The 22,788-nt window shown below is 37.6% G+C and overlaps 1 protein-coding gene across 2 annotated transcripts in view; it reads left to right on the plus strand.

The window, feature by feature from the left end:
- Positions 1 to 22,788, plus strand: part of rcan2 (regulator of calcineurin 2) — a 98,970-nt gene that overhangs the window by 43,466 nt on the left and 32,716 nt on the right. The window lies entirely within an intron of this gene.

Below are 22,788 nucleotides of genomic sequence, written 5' to 3' on the forward strand. Positions count from 1 at the left end.
TCTACTGTTTTGAGGAGTATGTGCGGCTGTCAGTCCCTGTACTTCGGAATCACAGATTCTAAAAAAAAAAAGTGATTTAAATCTAACAATCACTTGGCTCACATCCCAGCAAAAGGTGCAAATTATTAGTATTGTTATACCCCGTTCCTAAATTGTTAATGTTAACATCAGCATTGCAGCATACACAACGTGTATTTAGTGTGTATTAGCATGTAGATTACAATTTATGTACAGTCTAATCTTTTGCTTTTGACTACACTCAAAAAAAAAAGGTTCTATATGGCACTAAAAGTGGTTCTTGGCTCGTAATCATAGGGGAACCTTTTTAAGTGCTGTATAGCACCAATTTTGGTGCTTCAGTGGTTCTTCAGTGGTTCTTTTGCTAAGGTGCTATATAGCACCACTGACTAAGGGGCTATATAGCACCGCTACCATATACAGAATCTGTTAAGATATAGTGCTATATAGCACCAAAAGTGGTTCCTCTATGATTATGACGAAGAACCACTTTTAGTGCCATATAGAACCTTCTTTTTTTAGAGTGTACCGGTGAATCTCCAGTTGTCACTAATTATTGTAGTTTGGACCTTTCTGGATTACAATCCGCCATCAAAATGATAAATGTAATTATTCCAGCTGCTGTGAGAAAAGGCTATAAATGATCCGCCACCAGCAGCATCTTCACATGTAATATAGCCTACTAGCCGGACCTTTATGTATACAGACATGACGTAATGACGTAATGTCGCAAAGACATGCTCGAATTTCCCATGGAAATCCACCAGTACTCAAATTATAACACATTATTACAAGCTTACCGTTGTGAATCGGGCTAAGATAAGAAGATAATTTTGAACACCAGCTGGTTATGTACTTGCTCAAAAGTCGATTTTGGATCATTTTTAACCAAAAAGTTACAGACTGCAGCTTTAACTAAATAACAAAACCATCATTAGTCATTGACGATGGGCTGTTGAATTATTAGAAAAATTATGCACCCCTGTGACACCATAACGCGAATCAGATGTGCATTATTTTTCTAATAAATCAATGGCTCGGCGTCAATTATTCTGCTTATCACACCTCAAGACACGGCTACATTTAAAGCAATGTTCACACAGCAGCAGAATACGGTTGTCAGTCCTGTATTTGAGTCCTTAATACGGTTACGTTCACACACAATTCAATTATTTACGGGAGTGACAACCGCATTCTATAACCAAACTCACCCCCCCAAATTTTTAGGACTCACAAACGCATTCTTTGAAAACCCATGCTGTGTGAACGGAACCAGAACGGAGAACAAGTTGTCTGTTGCGTCATACAGTGTGAGGGAGATATTAACCCCTTATTGAGCCTTTATTTACATTGCACACATCTGCGGCGCATTACAGCTCAGACAAGGTTTTGTTCCTTGCTCCACGTGGTGCCAACTCACACCAGGAGCATTTCAGAAGCGAAGCGACTGGATTCATGAGACCACGTGATTAGCCTGTCTGATGTGTTTTTTCTAGATTTTTGGGGTTCTACCATGGTTAAGTTGGCTAAATGGTTATGTTTTGTCCGGTTTGATTGTGTTTATTGCTATGTCCTACTTTGTTGTGCTGTAGCCTACAGACAAAGTTAATACACTTAAAAGCCCAGTTATTGACTACAAGGATAAAAGATTTGTACCCGTGTTTTAGTCATTTAAAATACATCCTCAATTATCTTGTATCTATATTTCACATACAGTGCCTGAGAACACTGGCTTTTGTATTTGAACTGGGCGGCTTAGATGGTGGCCATCAAAAATACACCAGGCACCTATCTTTAGCGAAGAGCCACTTCTGGGACACTTGTGTCTATTTTTGACGGACACTGCATCCAAGCCGCATCCGAGTGCCAATTGCGACCTTGAGCTATGGAAAGGCGCTATATAAATAAAACTTCTACTTCTGTTCTCCTCCTGCTCACTGGCACTGTATGTGAAATATAGATGCAAGACAATTGAGGATGTATTTTAAACGACTAAAACACTTACAAATCTTTCATCCTTGTCATTCATAGCTGGACTGTATTAACTTTGTCTGTAGGCAACTACAGCACAACAAAGCAGAACCCAAAAAATCTTGAAAAACAACGTCAGACCGGCAAATCACATGGTCTCGCGAATCCAGTCGCTTTGCTTCTGAAATGCTCCTGGTGTGAGTTGGCACCGCATAGAGCACAGAACAAAACCTTGTCTGAGTGACCTTTGTGACCTTTGGTCACTGACACTATGCTTCCTTTTAAGAAAATATGGGCTTGACTTGCGTCACACATTCGTACAGAAAGTATTCAAGACGCTACTGTAACTGTACTGTGTGAACGGGACATTTTGAGACTCACACCTGTAAGTAAATGCGGTTGTCAATCCCAAAAACTGACAGTGTGAATGTAGCCGTATTTATATAGCGCTTTATACAATTCAGATTGTTTAAAAGCAGCTTCACATTAAAGGGGTGGTTGATTATGATTCCCCTTTTCTAACTTTAGTTAGTGTGTTGCTGTTTGGGCATAAACAACATCTGCAAAGTTATGACGTTCAAAGCAAATGTAGATATTTTCTTTTACAGAAATCGCTTTTTAAGGACTACAACAAATGGCTGGTAGGGACTACAACAAGCTTATTCACAGTTTAGTGACATCACTAACCCTATATTTACATAAACCCTTCCCCCGGGAACATGCAACAAAGGGGGTGAGGCCATGTTGAGAAGAGGAAGTGTTGTTGTAGTAGAGCACATTTGCGAGTCTGCTCAAGCTGTCGCATTTGTCTTTTCACATTTATTGCACTACAAAACAAATGCAATAGCATGTCATAAAAGCAAGATGACAACATAAGTTATAACCGCGATTAAACAAAACTATACCTGTTCTATCTCAATGAAGCATTTATTCTCTGGCTCTGTAGGCATCTTACAACAGTTCACACGCGAGCGATTTATAGATTATCATGAAAGAATATGCTAATCAATGACTTGAAGATAGTTAACTAACCATTCAGAAACATCCTGTTGCATTTTACATGTTACATCTTCTTGAGTCTCTCCATCATTGTCAGACGCCGGTTTGAACATAAAAGGCTGAACAGTTTCTGGCATTTTCAGTGTGTGTCTGCGTGTGGTAATCAGAGCTGCTAACTCCTTGAAGCTCCGCCCTCTTCTTGAAAGGGGGCCGACAGCAGCAGCTCATTTGCATTTAAAGGGACACACACAAAAATCGGCACGTTTTTGCTCACCCTCAAAAAGTGACAATTTTAACATGCTATAAAAAAAATTCTGTGGGGTATTTTTAGCTACAACTTCACATACATACTCCGGGGACTTCGCTACAACTTCACATACACATAGCTACAACTTCACATACACACTCCGGGGACTTTACATACACACTCCGGGGGCATCTTGTAAAAAGGGGCATTATAGGACCTTTAATAAACAAGAAAATAACAGTAATAATGTTGCAAATTTCTTCAATTAGGAAATAGACAATAATTTAAGCTGTAAAGCAGCTTTAAAAGACAATAGTGCCATTATTCAGGTCAATATAGTTCAATGTTGATTCAATTTAGTTCAATAACAAGATCTGCAAGAAGACATTTTCAGACATCCCATCTCTCCTGGTAAGTCCGGGACTCTCCAGCATATCCTGTCCAAGAGATAAAGCCTGTCTTTCACTTTTTGGCGCACAAATACAATTGAATGAACGAACCTGTGTTAGGCGGCTTACACAAATAAATATAACCGTATAATACCATTTGTTTTATATTATGGGGGGGGGGGGGGGGGGGGGGGTGCTATCTCCCGGAAATTAGTTTTTGCAGGGTGGGACATCTTCATTAGATGTTTAAAACCAGTATAATTTAATGGAAATTGAATAAATCTCATAAACGTTAATGTTCAAATGAAATGTAAAAGTTAAGAGGCGTCTAGCCTTTTAATAAATGTATTGAGGTGACATCAAGTGGCATTTATGGTCAAGAGGGAAATTAAAACTCTTTAAAAGCTTTTTTTTCTTATTTAATATTATAGTTTTTTAGTTGATTAGTCCAGTGTCTTCACTTATGGTTTCCACATCACGGCAAGGCTCGTTTGCATAAAGATAAACTTAACTGTGTTGCATTGCTGGACATTGCATTTTCCTTTACATTTATACATTTGAATTTGTTTCTGCTATTAATGCTCCATTTCAAGGTTTAGCAGCTATATTAGGATTGAAATGATTGTGGAACTGTTTCCGGTGCCATACAGGAGACAGCTTTAAACCAACATCAGGCCTGCAAGTCTGTGATGCTCCTGATTGGCAGAAACACACTGGCTGTCTCATGCTTGACTGGTGTTGTATGGCTCAGCTGCCATGTTTAGCGTTCACGCCGCAGAGCTCGGATCAGAGCCACCATGACTCATGCGCAGGCGTCACTGCACCGCGTTAGTCCTTTAGTGTCACTGTTCGGCCGCCAAGTGGTTAATGCTGTTCACACCGCTTTAGAGACACAGAGGGAGTGCGTTTGAGAATCAACGCATGCATGGTGGTGTTTGTGAGTGGAAGAGAGCATTGGAAAGTGTGTGTGTGTTTATGAAAGTCAGCTGTTGTGTGTGTTGGTTGTGCAGCTGTTGTGTTTTACTTGAAGATAGGGATCGTTTGTGTAAATAGGCCTTTTCCTGGCATAATCAAAAGTGCGTGATTGTCGTGATGCCGTTGTACGTGCCGAGCAATGTGTAACATTATTGCAAAAGCCCTGTGGGTGGAAAAGCACTTTAAGCACACAGATTCACTCCCGCCACACAACAGGCACCTGCACCATGAATTTAAACCTCCTGTGCATCACCGAGCCGCACTGACCACATCAACCCCAGATTTGTTTATGGGCGTTTCTTCAACTATGGGCACATTTGGCCCTCTGAACTTTTAGAAAATAAACTCTCGTAAAACACATTTGTAGCACTCTCAGTTGTTTATTTAATTTGTCCACTAACAATGTCCAACTATGTTTATACATGCATCACAGGAGAATTTTTGTAGTTTTCTGAAAGGTCATGAACATTTCACCATTTTAGAATGATGATACAATTATATTTCTATCAAAATCGTGGCTATATACAGTGAGGAAAATAAGTATTTGAACACCCTGCTATTTTGCAAGTTCTCCCACTTAGAAATCATGGAGGGGTCTGAAATTGTCATCGTAGGTGCATGTCCACTGTGAGAGTCATAATCAAAAAAAAAAATCCAGAAATCACAATGTATGATTTTTTTTACTATTTATTTGTATGATACAGCTGCAAATAAGTATTTGAACACCTGAGAAAAATCACGTCAAACGTTTCCTGTAGTTTTTCACCAGGTTTGCACACACTGCAGGAGGGATTTTGGCCCACTCCTCCACACAGATCTTCTCTAGATCAGTCAGGTTTCTGGCCTGTCGCTGAGAAACACAGAGTTTGAGCTCCCTCCAAAGATTCTCTATTGTGTTTAGGTCTGGAGACTGGCTAGGCCACGCCAGAACCTTGATATGCTTCTTACAGAGCCACTCCTTGGTTATCCTGGCTGTGTGCTTCGGGTCATTGTCATGTTGGAAGACCCAGCCTCGACCCATCTTCAATGCTCTAACTGAGGGAAGGAGGTGGTTCCCCAAAATCTCGCAATACATGGCCCCGGTCATCCTCTCCTTAATACAGTGCAGTCGCCCTGTCCCATGTGCAGAAAAACACCCCCAATGCATGATGCTACCACCCCCATGCTTCACAGTAGGGATGGTGTTCTTGGGATGGTACTCATCATTCTTCTTCCTCCAAACACGTTTAGTGGAATTATGACCAAAAAGTTCTATTTTGGTCTCATCTGACCAACTTAAGACGGGCCTGGACATGTGCTAGTTTAAGCAGGGGAACCTTCCGTGCCATGCATGATTTCAAACCATGACGTCTTAGTGTATTACCAACAGTAACCTTGGAAACGGTGGTCCCAGCTCTTTTCAGGTCATTGACCAGCAGCTCCTCCCGTGTAGTTCTGGGCTGATTTCTCACCTTTCTTAGGATCATTGAGACCCCACGAGGTGAGATCTTGCATGGAGCCCCAGTCCGAGGGAGATTGACAGTCATGTTTAGCTTCTTACATTTTCTAATGTTTGCTCCAACAGTGGACCTTTTTTCACCAAGCTGCTTGGCAATTTCCCCGTAGCCCTTTCCAGCCTTGTGGAGGTCTACAATTTTGTCTCTAGTGTCTTTGGGCAGCTCTTTGGTCTTGGCCATGTTAGTAGCTGGATTCTTACTGATTGTATGGGGTGGACAGGTGTCTTTATGCAGCTAACGACCTCAAACAGGTGCATCTAATTTAGGATAATAAATGGAGTGGAGGTGGACAATTTAAAGGCAGACTAACAGGTCTTTGAGGGTCAGAATTCTAGCTGATAGACAGGTGTTCAAATACTTATTTGCAGCTGTATCATACAAATAAATAGTTAAAAAAGCATATATTGTGATTTCTGGATTTTTTTTTTAGATTATGTCTCTCACAGTGGACATGCACCTACGATGACAATTTCAGACCCCTCCATGATTTCCAAGTGGGAGAACTTGCAAAATAGCAGGGTGTTCAAATACTTATTTTCCTCACTGTATATTGTATATATGGTGAGCATAAAATACTTATTTCAAAACATTAAAAAATCTTACTGGGCTAAAATAACTGTTTTCTATTTGAATATTTTTTTTAAATGTAATTTATTCCTGTGATGGTTAAACTGAATTTTCAGCATCATTACTACAATCTTCAGTGTCACATGATCCTCATTCTTCATAAATCATTCTATGTTGATTTGCTGCTTAAAATTTTTTTGCAAACTGATATATATCTTTTTATATATATTTTTTATCAGGATTGTTTTATGAATAGAAATTTCATAAATTATTTGAAACAGAAAGGTTTTGAAACATTATACATGTCACTTTTGATCAATTTAATGCATCCTAGCTGTATAAAAGCATACATTTCTTGAAATTAAAAATGTGCTGACCCCAAACTTTTGAACGTTATATACATACATATACATATATTGTATAATTATAATTTTTTTAATAGTCTGTCTTGCTGAAGAGCATAGACTGTCTTAGGCTTTCTTAAGTTGAACGAATCTGTCTGCTTTTTTGTAGGCTGCTCTCCACCTGATTTTTTCTCTATATAATCCCAGCCATAAATTGTTCTTTGGGTCAACTAAAATCCAATACGAAATGTACTAAATCCCATCGAAATTGTCCCTAATCTCTTTAAAATTGGCCCTGATCCCATGGAGACAGGTCTATCAGGCATGACATTCTTTAGGCAGACGGTACCCGGAGCACCTCCCCCCCTTCCCCCTCCGCTGCGAGTACTCTGATGTCACCAAGGTAACCGGCTGGCTCTGCTGCCCGTGACAGGCCAAACGAAGCAGCGCTTTGACCTTGAGCATGTGTTTGGAGCAAAGATTAAGGTCATGTCATGAGAATGAGAATATTACTAGCAGAGATGATGACATGGTGTATTAGACAGCTCTACATGACAGACTGAGGTTAGGACTCTTGAATCTTGAGTCATCTTGGAGAATATATTATGTCTTATGTGTGTGTATATACATTTCAACTAATCACACACCGGTTAGTCTAAAGGTAAAATAAAATATGTAAAAAAGCCATGTTTACTTTACAGTATCTTGCATGATGCACCGTATATATAGTGTACAGTCTTGTTGAAAACCCATATCTTGCTAAAATTGTTTAGACTTGTGCTTAAATATCTTAAATGTCATGAGCAGCCTCTGATGCATTTTAGCCATATTATTATATGGCCCTATATAGGCTAGCTGTCAGGTTGTGAACTTATGTTTTTTGCCTCATATAGCTGCATGCTATGAAGATTTGGGGTCAGCAGGATTTATTTTGAAAGACATTTATACTTCGGCTATATTCAGCAAGGATGCATTAAAGCGACATGGTCAAAAAATACGAGATTAGGGGGAAAAGTTATGTCAATGCTTTTGCTCTCGCAAATGTTTTGCATTCCCTCAAGAAACTTTGCCTTTGCTTGCAAAATGTTTGCGTTCCCAAGAGAAACTTTTGAGTTCTTTGCGAGTGAATACAAGGTTTCTCGGGGAACGCAAAAGTTTTTGTGAGGGCATGCAAAGTTTCTCAGAGGAACGAAGACTGGAGCATTGGCTGCTCAAAATTGTATTAATTAATTAACAGGCAATAAACTAGAAAAACAGTTGTAAATTGTAATAATATTTCACAATACTACTGTATTTTGATCAATTAAATGCAGCATAGGAGACTTCTTTAAAAACATTTAAAAATCTTATTGATGCCCAGGGCTTGACATTTTTTCAACAAATTTCAGCTGTGGCCACTTTGGCGGGTTGAATTTTATATATAATATATACATTTTTCAATTGTAGTCTTTAAAAAGGGATCTGAAATAATAAAATAAGTGCAATGTAGTGCTGTCAAAATATAGATATCGATACTGAAATATCTGAAACGCTTCCTATACTCATTTCCTGCAGAATCGATACATGATACCAGCTCTCGGATACCCAACTTTCTCGCTCTTTCTTCTCTCCGACAGGGAGTTGACAATCAAACCCGCCTCCCCTCACTCACTCGTTTTAATTGCTCATAGAGAATATTGTTGCTGTGGTATTCCACATATTGCTCATCATTTTAATCATTCCTGCAGATTTTGTGCTCATGCCTAAATGCGGGCACATAAAATACACACAGAGGGCCTCATTTATTAAACTTGTAAATATATGAGTAAATTCGGAGTAAGATGCACATCAAACTCTCCTACGGATTCACAAACGATTCGTAAACATCCGATTTGATAGTTAAACGCGTGTATGTTAGTGAATTCCAATCATTCGTAAATAGAGAGCACATTGCACGCTCATCCTCAATTAAAATAATTGTGAGCGCTTTGGAGGCTCAGCGTTTATCCAGCTAAGACGCTTTGGCTGCTATGATGATGCGGAATATGCCAGGCAGTAATATGCTATCTCATTTTAAAGAATATGACTGAATATAAAAATGCAGTAACCAGCAATTTTAACTTCTCCATTGTTGTTCAGTCGTTGTACGAGTAGGATGGTTGGTTGGTGTAGTATTTGTCCCGCTCTTCCTCCACTGTGATTGGACGGCTGGGTAAAAAGTGACCGTGACGAGCACAGCGTTTTACCCAAAGTTGAACAGTTTTCACCTCTCAGCTACAGTGCAAACGAACTCGTGAAATATTATCAAAAATTCAGTGTCATCAGTTTGCTTAAAAGAACACAGAACATTTGAATGTTTTACGCACAATTTACACGTGGTAGGGAGCAGGTGTACATTTCTTTCGTACCAACTAACATTTTGAAAATATGAAAATCCTTCAGAGCGGCTTTACGAATGATTTGCACAAAAAATTGTTCTGCTCGTGTTTCATGAATGAGGTACATTATAAAGTCAAAATGCCGGTAAGTGAGTGTAAGAACAGAGAGAGGAAAGAGAGAAAAAGAGAAAGAAAACACGTCAAACAGTATAATGGATTCGTGCGTCAGGTCATAAAGTGACAGCAGCCTAATATACCTGCTGCAAATTATGAGATATTAAAAATTAATTTATGTTTACTGAGTTTGTCACACCACAGAACAATTTGTTATTAAAGGGTTACTTCAGTGATTAAGCATAAAGCTTTGTATCAGTAGAAACCCGGTAGTATATTCAAATTATGGTACTATCCCCCTGAGAAGAGAGAATTATGCATTTTATTTATGGAAAAAATCCTCCGATGACGCAAATATCGTCATTTTGCGTCATCTGAGGATTTTTTGGCCAGAGGCTAAAGACTACAGCCACTAGATGGAGCTGTTCCACATGTTATCAACCCGCCCATAGGGGAGAGATCTCACGCACAGAATGTAAGACACAGACGGCCGCACGGACAATCATAACGTAGCGATGCAGAGCAAATTCCTGTGATAGTTTAGCTTCCATATGCGATTAGAAAACGTGCCAGACTGGCGCTTAACGTTACCTCAGCTCTGCTCAGCTCTTAGTGATGAATGAAATCTGACACTGCTGCGTCTGTGCCGTGACTTTCGTTCGGCTCACTCACACTTTTATTGAAAAGACACGTTCAGTTTTGAATTGTAGTGTTTATTCTCTTAACTGAACGAAATGATTGTATAACTATGAAGATCAAAATGACGGTGTACGGAGTGGCCTCGTAGGGCAGCGAAGCAAGTGCATTCTGGGAGTTGTTGGCTTTCATCCACATGAGACAAAAATACATTTTCTGTCTTTTCTCAGTCTAGAAGGCACCAAATTCAAAAATAATTTCACATTTCTACTACATAAATGACCCAGTTTAAATACACATTCATCTTCCCACCGCTGAAGTACCCCTTTAACCACCCAGCCAAATTTGATGATAAAAAAATCCGCCAAGTAAATAAAATAGCTGACCAAAATCTTGATAAAATAAGCAGCCTTCTCTGCTCTCAAAAACTTGGGGCGTGTCCGCTGTCAGCCCACCCAGCGGTTGGGTTAAATGTTTGCTTAAAACAACCCAATTACTGGGTTAAAACAACCCATTTGCTGGGTTTGTCCATTTTCAACCCAACTTGGGTTGTTTTTAACCCAGCATTTTTTCGAGTGTAGCTCGACGTGTTGTAGAATTGTGCTAAATGCAAGGCCACGGCTCTGAGCAAGGTAGCAATTTATAATGGTCTTTAATTCACAGGGTAGCTGATTCAAGATGAAAAGGATCTTGTAGAGTGTTCATCAAAGGGAAATTCATTCTGCTTTTAAACTGTGCTGAATGTGAGAGAATGTAACATTGTCTACTTGAATGAAATTATGTGTCCATATATTCCATGAATCGTGTGCGCGCTATAGTGTGAAAGGCTTTCTCCCTCGCTCTCTCTCACTTTCTTCTCCGTCCATTGTGTGTCTGACGTCAATACTAGCCTTTCATCAGCAGTGACATTAATCAGCGCGCTGCAGTCCTCTCTTCTTTCTTTCCTCATCCCCCTTTCATTCTCATTGTGTGTTTGTCTCAATGTTTCACTGCTCTATTTCATTCTGAACACTCTTGTCTCTTTGTTTCCCATTTATTCTTCTTTTCTTTGGCAATGTTTGGAGTGGAATACTAGCAACCTGTATAAAATGTGCTGTCCATCAACTATTTTGTAGTGTTCAAATGTATACGTCTGCAGTTTTAATAAGAAAGTATTATTTTCCCTCACAAAAATATATTTTATTTTACATATACACTACCGTTCAACCATTTGGGGTTGGTCTTTTTAAGAAATCTCTTATGCTTACCAAGGCTGCATTTATTTGATACAGTAATATTGTGCAATGTTATTAGAAATTTTAAATTGCTTTTTTTTTCTATTTTAATATATTTAAAAATGTAATGTATTCCTGTGATGGCAAAGCGGAATTTTCAGCATCACTACTCCAGTCTTCAATGTCACATGATCCTTTAGAATTCATTCCAATATGCTGATTTGCTGTTCAAAAAACATTTCTTATTATTATTAATGTTGAAAACTGTTGTGATGCTTACATTTTTGCTGTGGAAACCATGAGACCTTTTTCAGGATTTTTTGATGAATAGAAAGTTCAAAAGAACAGCATTTATTTGAAATATATTTATTGGATATTTATTTATTTATTTAAATATATTTTGTAACATTATAAATGTCTGTGCTGTCACTTTTAATCAATGTAATGCATCTTTGTTGCATAAAAGTGTTAATTAAAACAATATTTAACCTGTTTACACTAAATTTGGGGGTATACGTCTCAAATACCAATTTTTTTTTTAATCTTCTTTTAATCTCTCTAAATTTCTGCATGTGAAATAGTATGCAGTATGGTACATGGCACCCAGGAAAACACACACACACACACACACACACACACACTTATTTTGTATGCTATATTATTCCATTTTTGTTTCGTTTGTACACTGCACAGCATTTCCAAATCTGAGCATTCCAACAAGTATTCAAAACAGAAATAAGTATAGTATGCTAGTACACCATATGCATAATCTATAATGTGTATCCCTCACACACACTTTCAGTATCTCAACACCCTCTTTCTTTCACCTCAACGTTCCCCCGGAAGGTCAGTGTAAGTCCTATCCTCATTCCAGACAGGCCTTTCACACGCACTCTTCATCCCCCTTCATCTTCATCTATCGCTGCAGATCGCTGGTGGTTCAACATTTGAACACACACAGGAGTCTGCTGTGAAGTGTATTCAGGTGGTTTCAGTTTGAGCTAATAATCTCCTCTCTCCGGCCGCTCCCTGCAGACGCACAAACACTATCTGCTTCATCAAATTAAACATGTCCAGAGAGGAAATAAAGGACATCTGGCCACCTGATTCTTCTTTAGGTATATTTAATGATAACAGTGCTCACAAATGGAGTGTGAATGTGTGAGTGCATGTGTTTATATCTGTTAACACTATAGTATCGACACATAAAATAATAATTTATTTGTGTAAAACTTGATGATAATGCCATCTATTATGATTAATTGAGAATGTTCCAAAGGGAATCTTGTGGTTCAATTCTACAAAAAATCAGTGTCACAAATCTGTTTATCTGGAATTAAATATTAATTAAATAATTAAATATTTATTATTTTATGTTATAACTTCATAATGTTTCTTTGTTTCCATTTTTTTAGATCATGAAACATGAAATGGTAACACTTTACAATAAGGTTTCATATTAGTTAACATGAACAATTCAACAAATTCAACATTTACTAATACATTACTAAAATCTTGTTAACATTAGTTAATGCACTGTAAACTAACATGAACAAACCATGAACAGCTAAATTTTTATTAACTAATGTTAACAAAGATGAACAAATACAGTAACAAATGTATTGCTCATGGTTAGTTCATGTTAGTTCATACATTAACTAATGAAACCTTATTGTACAGTTTTACCCATGAAATATTAACAATATGCACAATATAGAATTCTGTGCTCTCTATTGACATCTGTTTGAAACATACAATTAAAAAGTTGCTTGCAGATGAACATTTTTGTCTGTTCTGTTTGAACAATAGTAAAAATAGTAGAAAAATACATTTGAACACCGATCAGATTTTTCATGTGCCAGCTCAATAATTTCTTTCCAACAAACAAATAACCAAAAAACAAAAATGAATAAACTAACAAATATATTCTTAGTTTATTGTTCTATATATATATCAATATATCTTGCCCCCCCCTAAAGGACCTCAAAATACCGTAAGATGTTGGGTGGGGGGTCAAAGAAAGTAGTCTACCCGTAATATGAAGCTTTACCTGTAAATGAGATGCATTTCTAGCTCTGGCCGATTTTAAATCGTAATTTTGGTCACCCCTGAAATGGGTCATACCATTAACATTACAGTTGAATTAAATCCGCTTTAAAAGCGTGCTCATTCAGGAACGTGTTTTTCTTGCATGGACGAAGAACATGATCTGTTTTAAATACATATAGCATACACATTTCCGTTGAATGATAACATTTGCCCTCTTTAATGCTGTTAAAATTAATGTAAAAAGCAAACAGTTTTCTGAAGAAAAAAAAGAAAGAAAAAATTATATATTATATAAATTATATATATGATCAATAGTTGGGGGGGGGGGGGGGTATACAGATACATCATTATGATAAATACTGAAATATTCCATAAAAAATAAGAATTGTAAAAAAAAAAAAAGAACTACTGATGGTTTGTTTCACTAATACAGGTGATATTTCAGACCTTTGATTTTGAGAAAACAGGGATTGTGTGTCAGTGCCAAAGCTCTGAACTATGAATAAGTATTCAGCACCTGTATTTTATGCTCTGCATGCAGAGCATTCCTGCATAATGGATGTATTCAGACACGGTTCCTGTGACTCTTACCCTCCTGATGTGTGTGACCTGTGCTAATGGCCGTACTCACTTATAACTGAACCCACTTATATAGCACACACACACAAACCTACACTATTAAACTGTATAAAGAGTATGCAGTACGCTATGAAGCTGAACTGTGTATTACCTTTATGTATTTTTCCACCAAATCTGAGCATGGCAATTTCTATACACACTTACACAGCAATAAATGAAGGCTGTATACAATTTTTTTTTTTATGTTTTTGAAAAAAAAGTCTCTTATGTGCACCAAGGCAGCATTTATTTGATCAAAAGTACTGTAAAACTAGCCTAGAAATCTAGACGCACCCTAGCGGCAGAAAATTTATTTTGCCACGAGTGTAGTCTTGCAACTCTCGGTAGACCTGAGAGCTGGAAAAACCATACTCTGGTCAGGCCAATCACAGCGTGTGTAGAGTCGGTGGGCGGGCTTAACATAATGACGGCACGTCACGGCAGAGTTGCGGAGGTTTTGCGTGCTACTTGTAAACAAAGAAGCTGACGAACAGCGGTCTTTTGAATCGGCTTTGGCCGCGACTCTGGAAGACTTGGAGTTAAGCTTCTCTTTGAGAAAAGAACAAAGAACGACACTGAAGTCATTCTTAAGAAAAGAAGATATGTTCAAAGTTTTGTCGACCGGATAAGGTGAAAGTCTTTCAACTAACGTTAGCTTGCTTCACCTTCTTCTTTGCTCTGGTTGGTTGTGGCGCTCATGGCGCTATCCAATTGCATGCAGAGGGAATTTGAAAGACAACTGTTTATCCCGCCCCTCTGATTGAGCCCTGTCAATGGTGAGTTTCCAGACCCAACATCTTGATGTGGGTCTGGCTTGTCAGGCTACTGTAAAACAGTATTATTGTGAAATATTATTACAAATAAAATAAAAAGTTTTCCATTTTAATATATATCAAAATGTAATTTATTCATGTGATGCAAAACTGAATTTTCAGCATCATTACTCCAGTCTTCAGTGTCACATGATCCTTCAGAAATCCTTCTAATATGCCGATTTTTTTGTGTTGTGTTGCTTTATCTTTTTTTTTTCAGGATTCTTTGACTATGACTTTTGATCAATTGAATGCATCTTTGCTTAATAAAAGTAGTAATTTCTTTTTATATATAATATGCCAGCATTCAAAATGTTTGCATTATATCCATCTTCAACTTTAAGTCAACTTTTACCATCACATTGATTTTTTATTTTTGCTAATCTGACTTTCTGCTTTTTTTATTGCACAGTGTGTATTTGCGTCTGTGTGCTGACTCTGTATGTGGATAAATTGCAGACTGTGTTCAGCGCTGTGCTGGAGGGAATTGGGGATTACAGCATTTCCATAACAATGGCCAGATAGATTGGTTTAGAGTCCACGAAATACTGCCACTGCTATTGCTATTCCGCACCTGTAGAGTGTGACCAACCTGAGAGAGAGAGAATGAAAGTAATGGATGACTATGGGATGACTGCGTCACTGTCAGACTGCATGTTTATTATGTCACCTGGTCTCCTGCCATGTCTGAGATCACCTGATGCTCCAGCATGAGCTAATTTTAATGTGACAATAGAGCAGGATGAACACGATTTCTATCATGATTTATTCTGGAGCAAATTGAAGAGCGACTACCGGTCAATATGAGCACCCTGTTTACTCAGCAAATGATTAGTTCATGTGTAAGTGAGCAAAGTACTGATGTTCTGAATGACAAACTGTTGATTCAGGGTGTGCTTAACACAGTATCCTTCACAGGCACGACACGACAAAGCCCCGAGAGATAAATCCCATCTTGTCCATATACTAATAAGAGTTTGTAGTGCTAGCCATCTGCCAACATCGTGGTACAGCAACACATTTAGCCACATTTCTTTCTTTTTTTGCTGGTTAGCCACCCACAGTAAAATGTCATTGGTCCAAAATCTGTGCTTTATATCAGCTGTTATTGTAATGTTATTGTAAAAAATGTTTACTCAAATAAAGCTGAAATAAAATAATACATATTAGATGAAAAACTTACATTTATAAGTTTGAATAAAACAAGTTTATATTGATGTACCTGAAATAAAATTAAATAAAGCTAAATAGAAATATAAAAATTACAAAATCACATAAAGTAACTAAAACTTAAAATAAGATGAAAATGTAAAAAAGCTAAAAAATATTGAAAATATGAATAAATACTATAATTGATTGATATTAATAAATAATATGAATATAAATGTTTTTTTTACTAACACTTTATTTTAAGGTGACAATTACATGTACTTACTGTAACAATAACAGTAAACCGCAACTCGTAGTAAGTACATGTAGTTATTAATATTACTCAGTACTAGTACAATGTACCTGTCATCTTAAATTAAATCCATCCATGTGTCCATGTTTAAAAAAAAATTGTAATACAAGAAAGTATAAAACAGTGCTGGCAAAATAAACAAAATATAGTTATTGTTATTTTCACAGTCTCTATTAAAAAACTTCAAAATGATGTATGATTTGTTTGAATCAGACAAAAAATTAATGAGCTACACCTGTTTGAAGTCGATAGAGTACGCATTGTCAATTTTGAGAAAAATCAAGTTCGTTTTCTAGTTTACCTAGCAACCATAAAATCCCAGCTAATAACACCAAATTTGACACACACCAGGTCAACACCAAATATCTATATGAAAAATATTCAACTCCCCCCCCCCCCCCCCCATGATACCATAATTGTTTGATTTAACCTTAATGAAGCAGACAGCCTATATATATAAGATCTACTGTACCGCACTGATCTAAAATAGTGTAACACATCAGATGTTTTTTCCCCAACAGTTAACCAAACGTGCATTAGACATAACAGATAATGTCAGCGCGAGTGAAATCGTTTTCATGCACAAAGGAAAGGTACTCCTCTCCGAAAACGTTCAAATAAAGATACTTTTAGAAGTTGAAATGCTATTTGGAACATTGGGATCGCTAGACGAGGGCTTAATGACTGACCAAAATCAATATTTTTCACTTGTTCTGCCTGTAGCTCAAAATGATCCTGTGTGCAATCCGACTCCTTTTGCCAGGTTACATATTTGCATATTAAAAATAAAACATACAAATTTGAGTGCCTGCTGATCCCACACTATCTGCTGCTTCCTTTTGAACTCCTACATCCTGCTCGGCATGAAATGAATTTCGCAATGTGTTTACAATTCTTGTAAAGTGCACGGCCTCAGCTTTTTAACCTTTCAAATTGAATTCATAGCTTCCTCTAATTCAGAACCTCTAGTTTGGCCAAATATCATTTTAGTTTTTACACTGGTCTCCCTCCAACAAGGTCACAAGGAACAATGACATTCTTCTGTAACATTTTATGACTTTCATTAATAACATTATTAACAAACATGATCGCATTTTGGTTAGTCATCATTAGTCATGTAGATTTAAATGTCATGAAACGTATTATTTGGTATATGAACCTTTTGATCTGGTAAGTTTAATGTTTGTTGACTTGTTGAAGGTTCATTTTTTCATCATGCCATTGGAAAGGTACAGATGGTGAGGAAGGCCACACTTTCTTAGGGCACCCCAGACTCTTTTTGTTAATTTTTTTTAAATAACAGAATTCTGAATTTTTTGCCCAGTGAGGGATCAATGTGCAAAGATAGCATGCTTCAAATTATATGACCCTTTTAGTGCACACTGCACAGAGACAACAAACTGTTGAGCTAAAATAATGGAATAGACCACTTGCAACCCCTGAATTGTCAAGAAACTGTCGCCTGACTCAAGAACAAAAGCATAAAAAATCATGGTGCAAACTGACCAAAGCCTTTCTAGACTGGAAGAAAAATATCACAACCGACAGCAAACTGACCCCACAGACAATAATTTTGGGGGAAGAATAACATAGAAAAGTTCCACAAGTCACAATCTCCTCGGAGAGAAGCTTTAACCCGAAGTCGAAGGTTGTTTGAAGGATGTCAGTGAATGCTCTGTCCCACTTGGTATAATATAAATAGTTGTCTTGAAAGAATAGTGGCACTTTAGGTGTAGGCGTTTGAAATCCAATTAAATTCATTTCAATAAGTGTCAGTGACAACTCACTTTTTCAGTGGCATGGGTTCCGGAAGTATTTTTTCCTATTTATTTTCTCCATAGAGGTTCTATTTTCCACGTAGATATTCAAAAAATTCTTTATTAAAGGATTTTTGAACCAAACCATCTGGCTGTACTATAAATCATAACAATACTACCTTTTGATTTTAAGCAAAAAGTATTTGAAAATCAAAAGACAATGGTGCATACTTGCTGTTTTTGTGCAAATTATGTAATCAAATCAGTCCAATGATTGAACTTAAAGTCCCCATGAAATCAAAATAGTTTTTTTTAACTTTTAGTATGAATATGTTAGTCATACTGTTATCTGTGACAAGTGTGCTCCAAAACAATGACAAAATTCGCTTTTAGAAGATATAAGCATTTAAAACTTACAGTCTCTCACTTCCGCCAATATGGATCAATGATTTTGATGACATCATGCTGCACTTCAGCTTCTTATCAGATTTTCTGTCCAATCAAATGCTCTCTAGAGCCTAAAGCGTCCTGCCCCCTATATAAATAGATGCTGAATCTGCGGTTAAAATCAGTCACTTGTTCACACATATACCATTTTCTGCACAAAGTGCACTATATAGAGGATATGGAACGATTCAGACAGTGTAAATATGCTTACCATTGGGGCGAATGAAGTCTGGCTTCACATTGGTGTCATGCGAACCACCGCAGCGCACACACAGTCTGCTCCAGTCCAGAGACGCGACGGCACAGAGCGGATCATATTCGCGAGTTGGCACAGACCACAAAATGTATCAAACCATTTGAATTTTGCACAGAATGCTGTATTTTAAAGCAATATGGAGGAGATGCGCTTAGAGATTAGGAGGAAACTGCGGCTTTACTGAGATCAATGGCTCTGTCCAAGCTGTGATGTAAACAAAACGCTATTGGCTATTTTAAAAAAGGGGAGGAGCTGTTCGAAATGTCCCGTCCTTTCTTCCTGTGGAAAATTACGTCAACGCATAAAATGTTTCAAGGCACTTCGTGGGCCTTTAAAGCTACTGACAATAAAGTCATTGATTTTAAGTATAAAATATATTTGAGGTCTATGTCTAATAAAATGCATGACATTGACGTGCATGACGTAGCATTCAATCCATCAAACTGTGTATTTGTGTGTGCGTGTTTCTGATGCTGTTGTCATGGCTGTCCTCTCTTCTTAATTAAAAAAGTCTCATGGCATCTCAGGAAGTATTACTGTGTTCTAGCCTTGTCATCCTCAAGGACCCCCATGCCATTCGCACAGTCACTATCAGCTAGCCCAATTGGCGTATATGCTAGGACCCTCATATCCATCCATTATTGTCAAGCCTGCTCAGATTAGCAGTTTCCATCTGGGCTTTTTTGCACCAGGTGTTATGTAGTGAGGCCATTTCCCCCCTCAAGGTTGCCTTGGTGCCAGAGTCATTTAAGCTGTTCATTTATTGACTCGCTCCGATAAAACCAGTGCTTCCATCGAGAAGGGACAGCGTAACATACTCGCACAGGTTCATTCTATCAGTGCCCTCGGAGTGCTGGAAAAGTAAACACAATCTTCTGGGGACTCGGGGCAGACAATGTGATGACTCAACTGTCTGGAGTCTTTTAGCATGCTTCATTTAGGACGGGCACTGACCTGTCTGATTGTATCTCACATGCATCTGTTTTTGTCGCCATTCTATCTATGTTTTTCCATTCTGACCCTGGTTTATATTCCTTTATTACCTGGATTCTAATTCTGATAGGCCAGTTGTGACATTTTGAAGTCAAGTTTGTTTGTATAATGTAAGGCTGTCCAAGTTTCATGCAGATTAAATCATTTCAGCTCAAATCATTGTCATATCCATTCATTGGAAATTACATGTGCACCATCACTTAAAAAAATTATTTGATTAAATAAATAAATACATTTTGAACTGGATCACAAAAATGAATCAAAATGACCAACTATTTTATTGCTACTGAAATTTAAATCGAATAGCATCTTAGTCATGAGACAAGATGTGAAAACAGATCTAGTCTGATGATGAAATTGTATTTAGGAAAACTAATGGCCTACAAAAAAGCATATTTAAAGCACAGTATGTAAGATTTTTGCATTAAATATACAAAAACCACTAGCACAGTAAGTGTTATTTTGTTCACGTGTGTACTTACATTATCCAGGGGCACAGGAAGATGTTTTAGGTTGGGGTTGCTGTGTTTTTTGTTTTGTTTTTTGGGTAGGCGGGTCACCACATTTGAATAAGAAACAATATTGAGTCTATATGAAGCACAACAAGCATATCGGTGAGAACACTCATTTAAACATCATACACACAGAGACATTTGACTGCACATCACATTTTTGACATTGTTGATTCTTCTTGCAATCGTAATGCAATGGACTATGGCCTACATTAAAATGGTTATTGAGCTGTTTATGCTGTCATATACAATAAAAGAGCAAATTGTATTAAATAAAATTAACTTTAGTTGGGGGCAGCCCTAGCTACTTATATATTAGGTCCTATATTCAAATATTTGTGCAATATATCAATAATAGAGCCTCTGCTTTTAAACAAACAAACAAAAATATTCTAGCTTCATACATTCTTTTTTTAATCAACATTTGAATGTGGGCAAGTTTAATGAATAAAAAAAGCAAAATTGTGTGCAAAAAGCTGAGAAAAACTACATCCAGATTGGATTCAGAACAATGATCAAAACATAGATGGAGTAGATCAAGTCCATCCATCAACACCTCCAAAGCTTCACAATCCTATACCTCGTCCTGGAATAACATTTAATTCAGCAACATTAGGCAGTTTTTTATTTATATGCTGTTTAATGTTGATGATAACGCTATTTTACATATGTATCTGCTTACATATGCTATCACTTGTTTCTGCTTCTTCTTCACATGTTTTTTGATCAGCAGAAGTGTCATAACGCCCCCACCGTAGAACATTTAAAAACACAGAAAGCCGGAAATTTTTCGTTAAAGGCAGGGAAAGGTTTAAATACAGTATATGTTATGCATAAATAGTAAGTCAGCCTTTTTGCAAATGCTGTGAGTATTCAAATGTACTTTTGTTTCGGAAAACTTTGCTGCGTTATTTAATTTGACAAATAAAGTGACATGGATGAGTAGTAATGTAACATTAAACATTAAATTACTTGTGGCTAATTCATTAGAACAAAATACAATCATGTGATTGTATTCACAATCTCTCCATTCAGCTAGGATCATTCAGCTAGGTTCATCAACCATAACTCCGTCCAGGACAGCCAGGAACCTTGGGGTTGTGATTGATGATCAGCTAAAATTCACTGACCACATTACTGCAACAACCCGGTCCTGCAGATTTGCACTATTCAACATTAGGAAGATTAGACCCTTCCTATTAGATCATGCCACACAACTACTGGTACAAGCTCTTGTTCTCTCCAGACTGGACTACTGTAATGCTCTTCTAGCGGGCCTTTCGGCATGCACTATCAAACCCTTGCAACTGATCCAGAATGCAGTGGCGAGGTTGGTCTTTAATGAGCCGAAGAGAGCACACGTCACGCCTCTCTTCATCAGTCTGAACTGGCTACCAATAGCCGCTCACATTAAATTCAAGGCACTGGTGCTCGCCTTCAAAACATCCACTGGCTCTGCACCAATATACCTAAACTCGCTTGTTCAGACTTACACACCCTCCAGGAACTTGCGTTCTGCCAGTGAACAACGCCTTGTGGTGCCATACCAGAGAGGCATGAAATCGCTGTCACAGACCTTTTCCTGGACCGTTCCCACCTGGTGGAATGACCTGCCTATTTCAATTCGTGCGGCCGAGTCTGTAGCCATTTTCAAAAAACGTATAAAGACACATCTTTTCCAGCAACACCTGACCAATCAAGAATAGCACTTATCATTCTATTCATTGTCTGTTTGTCTAATTTATAAAATAAAAAAAAAATAACAAAATTCTGTTCTGTGCTAGATTCACTGAGACTTGTTACAGCACTTGCATATTGTTGATATTGTTGCGCTTGACTGCTCTAGCTGCTTCTATTGCCCTCATTTGTAAGTCGCTTTGGATAAAAGCGTCTGCTAAATGACTAAATGTAAATTATCAAATGTAACGGTTATAACATTTTCATGACCTCATCCATGAACATAATACACTCTAAAAAAAAAAAGGTTCTATATTGCACCAAAAATGGTTCTTGGCTCGTAATCATAGGGGAACCTTTTTTAGTGCTATATAGCACCAATTTTGGTGCTTCAGTGGTTCTTCAGCGGTTCTTCAGAGGTTCTTCAGCGGTTCTTCAGAGGTTCTTCACCGGTTCTTTGACTAAGGTGCTATATAGCACCTCTGAAGAACCGCTGAAGAACCACTGAAGCACCAAAATTGGTGCTATATAGCACTAAAAAAGGTTCCCCTATGATTACGAGCCTTTTTTTTTAGAGTGTAGGATTGATTTCCATCGGCAGTGGAGATGAAGACTATAACTCCCATCATTCAATGTTGCAAACTTGGGCCTTTGTTATTGTTTTTAACGGGCGACCTCTAGCGGCGAAACTTAAACACTGTGCCTTTAAGTGAATTACAATATTCACAGTGTTACTTTATCCTCTATAAACTTATTACAAAAATATTGTGAATATTCAATATAATCAGCCTTAAGTAACTGAGGACGTTTAGCAGGTCATTTCGAACATTAACCGACTATTTACTAAATGACAGTGTTTTGTGTGATAATTTACCTAA

The sequence above is a fragment of the Gobio gobio genome (genome assembly GCF_949357685.1).
Source record: "Gobio gobio genome assembly, chromosome: 12".
NCBI classification, from domain to species: domain Eukaryota; kingdom Metazoa; phylum Chordata; class Actinopteri; order Cypriniformes; family Gobionidae; genus Gobio; species Gobio gobio.